Here is a 12,354-nt window from a genome sequence, read left to right on the forward strand (position 1 = left end):
AAACTCTAACACCAAGTTGAACTGTAATACATTTCTAAAAACCAGTGTAATGGGCTGACTGGTTTTCCACCTTCCAGATTCATGTTTTGGGCTCTAAAGAGGTAATTAAGTTTAAAAGGAAGCTTTCAGGGTGTGCTATAACCTGTCTGACCAGTGTCCTTATACAAAGAGGAGACATTAGGGCACAGATAGCATAGACAGAGGGAGGACTGTATGATGACCCAGGGAGGTGTATGAGGTGGCTGTCTGCAGTCAAAGGAGAGAAGCCTCAGATTGAAACAATCCCATAGACACATTGATCTTGAACTCCCTGTCTGCATAACTATGAGGAAATCCATTTCTATTGTTTAAGCTACCCAATACCTGTGATGTTTATTATGGCATCCCTAGCAAACTAAAACAACCACAAAGATTGCTTGATTTTTAAAGGAAACCCATGAGAGATAACAGGACTGAAAATATATGGAAGTATATTTTCCTATGAACTGGTAGTGCCCAGTTCATAGGAAATACTCTCAGCACATTAGTTGAATCTGTTGGCAAACAATTCTAAAGAAAAGCTCAATATGGCTGCAGTTGTGGCTCAGTGGTAGAGTGCTTGCCTAGCATGTGTGAGACACTGGGTTTAATCCTCAGCACCACATAAAAATAAATAAATAAAGATATACAAAATACAATAACTATTTAAAAAAGACTAAAAAAAATAAAAGCTTAATAGGTTGGGCATCCAGGGAGGTGTGTTGCTAACTAGCCTTAGGACCTTTATTTCCCTAGGTCACAATACTTTTGCCTATAGAGACAAGAGTTCAAAGTAAAGGGATTTTACTTTTCTGTGAAGTCAAAGAATTTAATTATTGCAAAAGCCTGATGTTCTACGTGTGTTAATAGCAGAGATGGAACTTGATTCTGATCTTCAGATCCCCAGAGCAGTGTTTTACTTTCTTGCTATAAATTCTCCACAACCATGAAAAGTATTTTTAAGACTTTGAGGTCAGAGGGAGTTATTCAGATATTCCTGGGTTTTTTAACATTAAAAATGTTCTGTGGCAGAAATTTGCTATTGTTTTTACCATGGAACTCCTCTGATTTTCATAGATACAATATTTAAATGTTTGTTGACTGTACTGCATCAAAGATTGCTCTAAAGAGTGCTAATTTACATGAAATCAACATGTAAAAGAACAAGCCACAAGCTACTCTGCTTTCTAAGAAATTTATCTTCTGTAATTACATAGCAAAAAGAAAGAAAAGTAAAAAATAAAAGAAGCCACAGCTCTGGCCTACTTCCGTTTGGGTCAAAAGCAAACCAGAAGCAAAATTTATATTTTGAATTGATGTTTTCTTGGTGATAAGGCCTCAAGGTCCAACCCATGTGCTGCTGCAAGATAAATCGGTGGCCATGTAAGTTTACCAAGGAAAGGTAATATTTATTTCAATTCTTCAATTTCATCATATAAAATAGTTTAGGGCTATATAGTAATAGCAAAGATTTTATTTAATACGATTTAAACAGGAATATTTGTTATCCTCTGTTTTTGAAACTAACAAAAGATAAATACTACATATACAACACTGAAATTTACCAACTTGATCCTAAACTGGAAAGAGGTAATAATCTTATATGCTTTATAACTTTTTTACTCTGTGTTGTATGAGTTTGAATATATCTAAACTGTGTTTCTTTACAATGGCACAAGCCACTGGACTTCTTTCTCTGATTAAATTACTTTTAAAAATTATAATAACAGCTGCTAACATTATATGGAACGGTATCATCCAAACACTGCTCTAAATAATTTACCTGTATAAACTCATTAAATATTTACAACAAATCATTTGATTCTCACAACAATCTTTTTAAAAAATTTTTACTCTAATTTGTTATAAATGACAGCAGAATCTGATACAATTATATTACACATATAGAATACAAGTTTTCATATCTCTAGGTGTATACAAAGTATATTCGCACCATTCATATCTTTATACTTAGGATAATGATGTCCACCTCATTCCATCATCTTTTTTACCTCCATGCCCCCTTTAATTTTTTATAAATGACAGAAGAATGTGTTACAATTCATTTTACACATATAGAACACAAGTTTTCATATCTCTAGTTATATACAAAGTATATTCATACCATTCATGTCTTTATACATGTACTTAGGATAATGATGTCCATCTCATTCCACCATCTTTTTTACCTCCATGCCCCCTTCCTTCCATTCCCACCCCTGGGAGGATTATACAAACTCACAGCAATCTTATGGAGTAAAAGTAATCATCATTCCTATATTACAGATGAGAAAACTGAAGGATAGAAATATGTATCTAGCTCAAAGTTAGAAGGATTCTCAATGGCAGCATTAAGATTTAAATCCAGAATCTATGCTTCAAATTTATTCCTGAACTGTCTCCCCAAAGGCAGCAAGCAGTCCTACATTACCAACATCCTACATGCATCAGTGTGGCCTTTTACCTACCTGTTTGATTTTATTTCATCAAGGCTTGATGATCCTCAGACAATGAATATAAAAATTCAGATTTATCTTTGGAGAATAAGGTATGAGATAAAAAAGAACACTTATTACTACTAAATAATCCTACAAAGGTGATATTTGGAGATGCAAATGTGAATTGCTAATATTTCCAATCAGCCTCAACTCCATCTGGCCTGCTGAAATGTACAAATTAGAACCTAGGCTTAGATTCTATTTAAGAAAAAGCCCCGAAACCAGACAAAGACACCTCAAAGAAAGAAAACTACAGACCAATATCTCTAATGAACCTAGATGCAAAAATCCTCAATAAAATTCTGGCGAATCGAATACAAAAACACATCAAAAAAATAGTGCACCATGATCAAGTAGGATTCATCCCTGGGATGCAAGGATGGTTCAACATACGGAAATCAATAAATGTTATTCACCACATCAATAGACTTAAAGATAAGAACCATATGATCATCTCGATAGATGCAGAGAAAGCATTCGACAAAGTACAGCATGCCTTTATGTTCAAAACATTAGAAAAACTAGGGATAACAGGAACTTACCTTGACATTGTAAAAGCTATCTATGCTAAGCCTCAGGCTAGCATCATTCTGAATGGACAAAAGTTGAAGGCATTCCCTCTAAAATCCGGAACAAGACAGGGATGCCCTCTATCTCCACTTCTATTCAATATAGTTCTCGAAACACTGGCCAGAGCAATTAGACAGACGAAAGAAATTAAAGGCATAAAAATTGGAAAAGAAGAACTTAAATTATCACTATTTGCAGATGACATGATTCTATACCTAGAAGACCCAAAAGGGTCTACAAAGAAACTACTAGAACTAATAAATGAATTCAGCAAAGTGGCAGGATATAAAATCAACACGCATAAATCAAAGGCATTTCTGTATATCAGCAACAAAACTTCTGAAATGGAAATGAGGAAAAACACTCCATTCACAATATCCTCAAAAAAAATAAGATACTTGGGAATCAACCTAACAAAAGAGGTGAAAGATTTATACAATGAAAACTACAGAACCCTAAAGAGAGAAGTAGAAGAAGATCTTAGAAGATGGAAAAATATACCCTGTTCATGGATAGGCAGAACAAACATCATCAAAATGGCGATATTACCAAAAGTTCTTTATAGATTTAATGCAATGCCAATCAAAATCCCAACGGCATTTCTTGTAGAAATAGATAAAGCAATCATGAAATTCATATGGAAAAATAAAAGACCCAGAATAGCAAAAGCAATTCTAAGCAGAAAGAGTGAATCAGGCGGTATAGCGATACCAGATTTCAAACTATATTACAGAGCAATAGTGACAAAAACAGCATGGTACTGGTACCAAAACAGGCGGGTGGACCAATGGTATAAAATAGAGGACACAGAGACTAACCCACAAAGTTACAACTATCTTATATTTGATAAAGGGGCTATAAGCATGCAATGGAGGAAGGATAGCATCTTCAACAAATGGTGTTGGGAAAACTGGAAATCCATATGCAACAAAATGAAACTGAATCCCTTTCTCTCGCCATGCACAAAAGTTAACTCAAAATGGATCAAGGAGCTTGATATCAAATCAGAAACTCTGCGTCTGATAGAAGATAAAGTTGGCTCAGATCTACAGATTGTGGGGTCGGGCTCCAAATTCCTTAATAGGACACCCATAGCACAAGAGTTAACAACTAGAATCAACAAATGGGACTTAATTAAACTTAAAAGTTTTTTTTCAGCAAAAGAAACAATAAGAGAGGTAAATAGGGAGCCTACATCCTGGGAACGAATTTTTACTCCTCACACTTCAGATAGAGCCCTAATATCCAGAGTATACAAAGAACTCAAAAAACTAGACAATAAGATAACAAATAACCCAATCAACAAATGGGCCAAGGACCTGAACAGACACTTCTCAGAGGAGGATATACAATCAATCAACAAGTACATGAAAAAATGCTCTCCATCTCTAGCAGTCAGAGAAATGCAAATCAAAACCACCCTAAGATACCATCTCACTCCAGTAAGATTGGCAGCCACTATGAATTCAAACAACAACAAGTGCTGGCGAGGATGTGGAGAAAAGGGTACACTTGTACATTGCTGGTGGGACTGCAAATTGGTGCAGCCAATTTGGAAAGCAGTTTGGAGATTCCTGGGAAAGCTGGGAATGGAACCACCATTTGACCCTGCTATTGCCCTTCTCGGACTATTCCCTGAAGACCTTAAAAGAGCATGCTACAGGGACACTGCCACATCGATGTTCATAGCAGCACAATTCACAATAGCTAGACTGTGGAACCAACCCAGATGCCCTTCAATAGACGAATGGATAAAAAAAATGTGGCATCTATACACAATGGAGTACTATGCAGCAATAAAAAATGACAAAATCATAGAATTTTCAGGGAAATGGATGGCATTAGAGCAGATTATGCTTAGTGAAGCTAGCCAAACCCTAAAAAACAGATACCAAATGTCTTCTTTGATATAATGAGAGCAAGTATGAACAGAGCAGGGAGGAAGAGTAGGAAGAAAAGAGTAACATTAAACAGAGACTTGAGATGGGAGGGAAAGGGAGAGAAAAGGGAAATTGCATGGAAATGAAGGGAGACACTCATTGCTAAACATAATTACATATAAGAGGTTGTGAGGGGAATGGGAAAATAAACAAAGAGAGAAATGAATTACAGTAGATGGGGTAGAGAGAGAAGATGGGAGGGGAGGGGAGGGGGGATAGTAGGGGATAGGAAAGGTAGCAGAATACAACAGTCACTAATATGGCATTATGTAAAATTGTGGATGTGTAACTGACGTGATTCTGCAATCTGCATTTGGGGTAAAATTGGGAGTTCATAACCCATGTCAATCTAATGTATGAAATATAATATGTCAAGAGCTTTGTAATGTTGTGAACAACCAATAAAAAAAAAAAAAAAAAAGAAAAAGCTGGAAATTTTAGATGATGTCCATTTTAACTGTCATACAGCCTCTATGTCTGATCAACAGAATATAGTTATTTTACTGCATTTGTTTTTCCTGTTAGGAACAACCTGAACACATAACTTTGAAAATTGGAAGGTAGGAAAGTCACACATGTTGGAATTTACATTGTTGATTTCATTAGATGTAAATCTTTTTCTTTCCAAACCCAAAGTTCATTGTTTCACATCCTCATTCCTAATAAGATTTCTGTCCTCATACTGTTTGGAAAACTTGTATTATTTTGAAGCCCATATTTGTTTTTATAAATTTAATTACATGCTCATCATTTTTTTTGTTTAAAATCATGTTTCAAAAATAGGAAGATGCAATAGGTCTTTGAAATATGGCTTGTGCCATTGGCACAGTTTTCTAAGTGGTACGTTCCTGGTTAAAAGCATCCTGTTTAGTCAGTCTTTCAATCTGTCTTATCCTATTTTTTGAGATCCCTAGTCACTTCTATGCTGATATTAGACCAGCTGTAAATATTGATATTTGGCCAGAGTCCCTGGCCCTCTCCAGACTTGGATCTCAACTTGACCAAGGCAGAAATGGTTACAGTGGCCTTAAACAAGGAGCTTAAAATCTTATTGCCTTAATCAGATATCTGCTATGATATGAGTCCCAGTGCAGCTTCTAATTCTACAGATCTCCAACATTTACTATACCAATGCCTATCTTTTCAGTTGGGTAGATAGATAGATAAATAGATAGATAGATAGATAGATAGATAAAGATATATTTATATAACATTCAATCCCAGTTTTTTTTCTGACTAATATACAAGTTGCATGTTACAAGTTGCATCTGAGCCTATTCTAAATCAAAGTTCATCTCTCTGATACCTTAATGCCCCATTGAAATTTTGCCCACCCCTATCCTGAGAAATAGATTCAATTAACCAATTCTTGAACTTTTGAGCAGAGTCTTGCTTTGGTTTGACCTACTACTACAAAAAAATAATTCTTATTTCCTTATTAGTTCCCCACATATTGCATTAATAATTACTTGAATTATTAATCAAAGGTTATATAAATAAATCAATTACTGTTGATTTATTTATATAAACTTTCTGCATAAGACTATTCAGCCAGGTTAATTTATTATGGTCTTTATGCTGCCACTAGATCCAAACATGTCTAAACCTAGAACCTGTCACTATTATGGCATAGAAGTCCTTTTACATTTCTGATAAAATATACATAACACAAAATTTTATATTTTAATTCTTTTAAGTGTGTAGGTAAATGACATTAAGTACATTCATATTATTGTGCAATCAATATCACTACCCATCTCCAGAAATTTTTCATCATCCCAAATTGAAACTCTACCTTTATTAAACAGTAACTACCTATTCTTCCCTCTTCATAGTTTCCTTATCCCCTTTATCTGTGGAGGATACATTCCAAGAACCCAAGTAGATGCCTGAAATCACCAATAGAATTGAACCCAGTATATGCTGGTGTGTGTGTGTGTGTGTGTGTGTGTGTGTGTATTAGAACCTGAGTGCAAATTAGAACTTATAAGAAAAAGCTGGAGATTTTAGGTGATGTCCATTTTAATTGTCATACAGCCTCTATGTCTGGTCAACAGAGTATAGTTATCTTACTGCATTTGTTTTTTTTTAATAAATTTTATTATTATATATATGTATATATATACACACACACATGCATATATACATGTATATATATACACATTCATATATACATGTATATATATACACATTCAAACACAAATTTCATCTTTTCTTTTTTAATATTTATTTTTTAGTTATAGTTGGGCATAATGCCTTTATTTTATTTATTTATTTGTATGTGGTGCTGAAGATTGAACCCAGGGTCTTATACGTGCTAGGCAAGCGCTCTACCACTGAGCCACAACCCCAGCCCCTCATCTTTTCTGCTTAATAATGTACTTATCATGTGTTCTCACCTCCATAAATTTTACAGTTTGAGATACACAGCAAAAGATCATGGACTTTTTTTTTTCTTCCCAATTTCATAGATAGAAGATATATTTGTTCAGATATAGTAGCAATCTCAGCATACACTTTTTTTTCTTTCCCCATTAAGACCTTCTACCATTTCACTTTAAGGAAATTTTTGGCATATCCGTATTGTAAGCATGACTATTCTTGCTTTGAAGTTATTATTAAGAAAAATAAGGGTTATTTGACCACAACCACTGTGATACTACAATGGAGTATATAATAACTGAGATGTTACTACTGACTAATCAGGGGATAGTGTGTACAGGGTGGATACACTGGAGAAAGGGATAACTCACATCCTAGATAGGATGAATTATGACAGTGTGAGATTTTTATCATTTTACTCAGAATGAAGTACAATTTGAAAACTTATGTTTATTTCTGGAATTTTACAGTCAATATTTTTATTCTGTGGGTAGCTCTGAAAGTAGAAAACTATGAAAGTGAAACCATGCATAATAAGGAACTATAGTATTTTATTTTTTGTGTCTGTAAATTGGCTATTCCTGGGTACCCCATATTATTGTAATCATAAAATATTTTTCTTGTTGTGTTTGGTGTTTATCAGTTAGCTTAATGTCTTCAACATTTAAACATGTTGTGGCACCTTTCATAATTTAATGCCTTTTAAGACAAAATAATATTCCATTGTGTGTGTGTGTGTGTGTGTGTGTGTGTGTGTATATATAATATATCTTGTATATCTCTTCATATCCATTGAGGCACATTTGGATTGTTGCCACTTTTTAGATATTATGAATAATAATGCTATGACCATGGATGTACAAATATCTCTTCTCATGCTTGTTTTCTGTTCTTTGGGGTATATAACCAGAGGTAGAATTATTGGACCATATGGTAATTATGTTTAATGTTTTAAGGAACTACCATCTTGGTTTTTATAGCAACTGCACCATTTTATATTTTTCACCAACAATACCCAAAGTTTCCAATCTCTCTTTATCCTTTCCAATACTTGTTATTCTGGTTTTCTTTTTAGTTCCATTTTGATAATTTCAATCTTAATAGATGTAAAGTGGTATTTCCTTGTGTTTCCATTTGCATTTTCCTAATGATGTGGAGTCCCTTTTCAAGTGCTTGTTGACCATTGAGATATATTCTTTAGAGAATTATGTATTCAAGTTCTTTGGCCATTTTAAAAATGAGATGTTTAGTTTTGCTGTTCTTGAGTTTTAGGAGTTCTTTACATACACTGGATATTAATACCAGTTCAGTGTATGCTTTGGAAATATTTTCACCCATTTTGTGGGCTTCCTTTTGACTCAATTGATAGTGTGCATTGATGAAAGAAGTTTTAAATTTTGATCAAGTCCAATTTATCTATTTTTAATCTGTGCTTTTAATGTTATTCTAAACATAATATCCAAATCCAATGTCAGAAAGTTTTCCCCTTATATCATTTTCTGAGAGTTATAGATCTTACATTTATGTGTTTGATGCATTTGGTTAATTTTTGTCTGTAGTATAAGGTGCTAACTTTGTTTTTGTTGTTGTTTTTTTTTTTTTTTTTTTTTTTTTTTTTTTTTTTTTTTTTTTATCTAGATATACAGCTTTCCCAGTACCATTTATTGAAAAAACTGTCCTTTCTGCATTGAATGGTTGTGGCAACCTTGTCAAAATCATTTGATCATGTATAGGAGTTTATTTCAGGGTTCTTTATTCTACTCCATTGATATATATTTTTGCCTTTATGGAAGTACCACACTGCCTTGATTGCTATATATTTATAGTACATATTGAAGTTAGGAAGTGTGTGATTCATCCAACTTCATTCCTTGTTTTTAAAAAAGAGGTTTTCTTTGCCTATTTTTGTTTTGCTATCAGGGTACCTTGAGATTCCTTATGCATTTTACTATTTATGTTATTCTATATCTACAAAATATATTGAAGTCTGTTGTATATCCTTCAGCCTCTCTTTTGATCTCCAATATGGCTTATCAATTTGGAGAAAAGGACTTATGGGTGTATACTACAGCAGCTAAACATAAACTTTCTAAGTCTCAGGGAGGCCTACACCCATGAAATATAAATTAAAACCATAATGAAGTCCTGTATATACTGCCAAAACGACTATAATAAAAATAAAGAAATTATCAAGAATAACAAAGATATGGAGCAATCATAATTCACATAAGCTGCTGGTGGAAGCATAAACTTTTATAAGCAACTTGGCCAGTAAATGATAAAGCAAAACATGCACAGCTAAGATCTAGCAATTCTACTTGTAGGCATATACAAATCTATGCATATGATTTTCAAAAAATCTAACTACAATATTGAAAGCTACACTATTTGTAATAGATAAAACCTGAAAAATACCCTAATATCCACAGATGTACACTATCAATAGATTGTTGTATAGCCATATAATTCTGTACTCTAGAGCAATAGGAATGATTCACAACTATATTCAACAATATGGATGAATCTTAGAACCTTGAAAGAAGCCAGACAGAAAGAATAGATACTATGTGATTTCATTTATACAACAATTTTGAGAGGTGGAACTTTTAGGAGGTGATTAGGTCATTAATGGATTAATATCCTTATCCAGAAGGTGGGTATGTTATAAAAGCAAGTTTGCTATACTCTTGCTCTTCCTTGCAGGTGTACTTTCTTGCCCTTTGGTTTTGCCATGAGGTGACATAGCAAGAAGATCCTCAATAGATAACATTGCCTGAATCTTGGACTTCCCAGCCTCCAGATCTATGAGCCAAATAAGTTTCTATTCATTATATATTACCCAGTCTGTTGCCAGGCATGGTGGCAAATACCTGTAGTCCTAGCAACTTGGGAGGCTGAGGCAGGATTATTGCAAGTTCAAGGCCAGCCCAGTAAATAAGGGAGATCCTGTCTCAAGGTAAAATGAAGAACTAGGGCAACATCATTATTCTTTTATAATAGCACAAAATAGACTAAGACAATAGTGGTTATATTTAGGGTAGGAAGGGACTGGACAGAACATGAGGATAGGTTTGGAGGTTGTTGATAATGTTTTATTTCTTTATTAGATTTGTGAAAAAACATCCATCTATGTACTATATAATATACTTTCTTTGTACTTTTCTCTGTGTTGTATTTCAATAAATAGCAATAAATAATTAAATAATTTAGGTAAATTTGGAGTGGCCTAAATTGAAATCCCAGCTGTACCTCTTGCTAGTTCTATGACTGTGATGAAATTTCTTGATTCCTTGAAAAGCCATAATATCCTCACCTGCATAATAATATAATGATGTGGGCAGTGATGCTGATGATGACAATGATAATAAGAAATAGAAGAAGAAATATTTTCATGACACTTTGGGGCCCAAAACAATTCTGATCATGTCATTTCAATTTCATACTTACGATAACTCTGTTGAGTAGATATTAGGTAATATTATTGTCTTCACGTAATAGATGAGAAAAGCTAGGCACAGAAGTGTTAAGTAACTAGCCCAAGGTCATCCACATGCAGAATTCATAACTTAGGCAGCATTTCTCAAGAGTTCATACTCTTACCCAATATGTCCTTCTGTAAATAGGGCTAAAAAACCCAAGTGGTATTTAAAAGAGTTCAGAAAACTGTAATGCAATAGACATATGTCAGGTCTCCTTAATTATCAGGAACAAGAAAACATTGCCTCTAACTCTCCTTTCTGTGCCCACTTTTCATAGTCATACTCTGTCCCACAAGTAGCTAGTTCAGCATTGATTTGATCACAAGCCTAGATTCCTTTATCTTTCTGGTTATAAATTGTTATTAAATGCCCTTTCAAGCTTTGGAGAAGCTTATGAAGAGGTTACATGTTTCCATCTTATGCCAGTTTCTTTCCATATTATATGTAGAAAGGGGACTTTTAATGAAATGGTATTTTTTAAATCTCTATTTTCAGTGCTTAGCAGAGGGCTTAGAGGCATTAGGTGCTCATTAGATACTTGTCTAGTTAAACATTCAAATGGAAGATATTTACCTCCTTGGAGACCCATAGTTATTTTATCATTCATAGTTAGGGTAAGTATCAATATGTGGTTTCTTGATTAAAGGTCTTTTATATTGCTGTCAAAGCAATACAAAACAAAAGATGATTACTGGAAAGCAGTTAGATAAGTTCTTTGAAGCAGTTTGTTTATTCGTTTTAAGCACTTCCAAATTATACCATTCTGATAACAAATTTTTGGTCCATAAACATGGCACCAACTCAGCTACTCACCAAAACTTTTCAGTTCACTCTGTTGGACTATCTCTTTCTGGGGACTCATCTCAATTTTTATCATGGAAACCAACAAAAAAAAAATAAGTTGGTGTTACATATATTAGTTTTACAACCACATTTTTGGAAACACATCTGTTCTATAAGGAGGAAAAGCATTTCTTATAATGGTCGCTTGCTCTATGCGATGTGAATGACATTCTTTCTCTTGTGTTTAATGAACTTTCCCTTTGTCTACTTGCCAGTTGGATGTAGACATGAGCAATTTAGAATCATGGCTCTGATTCTGGTCTCATTCCTATATTGTGATATCCTTGGCTGCATCATGTTACAGTGAAATCCATTGGACTTCTTGCCAACAAGGATAACCACAGAGCCATTGCAATCTTCACTATTGCTGAATTTCCTCTGTGTAAGTTTTGGTAGCCTGGCTGGGAGCCAACTTTAGTGTATTTTCCTGGCTACCATCACATTTTCTATCTGCCAGTATTTAACACTGCTCAGGTATGAAATCATAAGCTAAATAGCTTGCTCCAATTTATGACTATATTATAAGGGCAAAAGATGAAATTATCCACATTTTAATTAAATCAAAGAAGAAAATAAATGGAGGAGATAGAAGGATCTCACTGTGTGCATGCAAGTGAGGTTGCT

This window comes from Spermophilus citellus (genome assembly GCF_964194105.1).
Source record: "Spermophilus citellus genome assembly, chromosome: X".
Taxonomy (NCBI): Eukaryota; Metazoa; Chordata; class Mammalia; order Rodentia; family Sciuridae; genus Spermophilus; species Spermophilus citellus.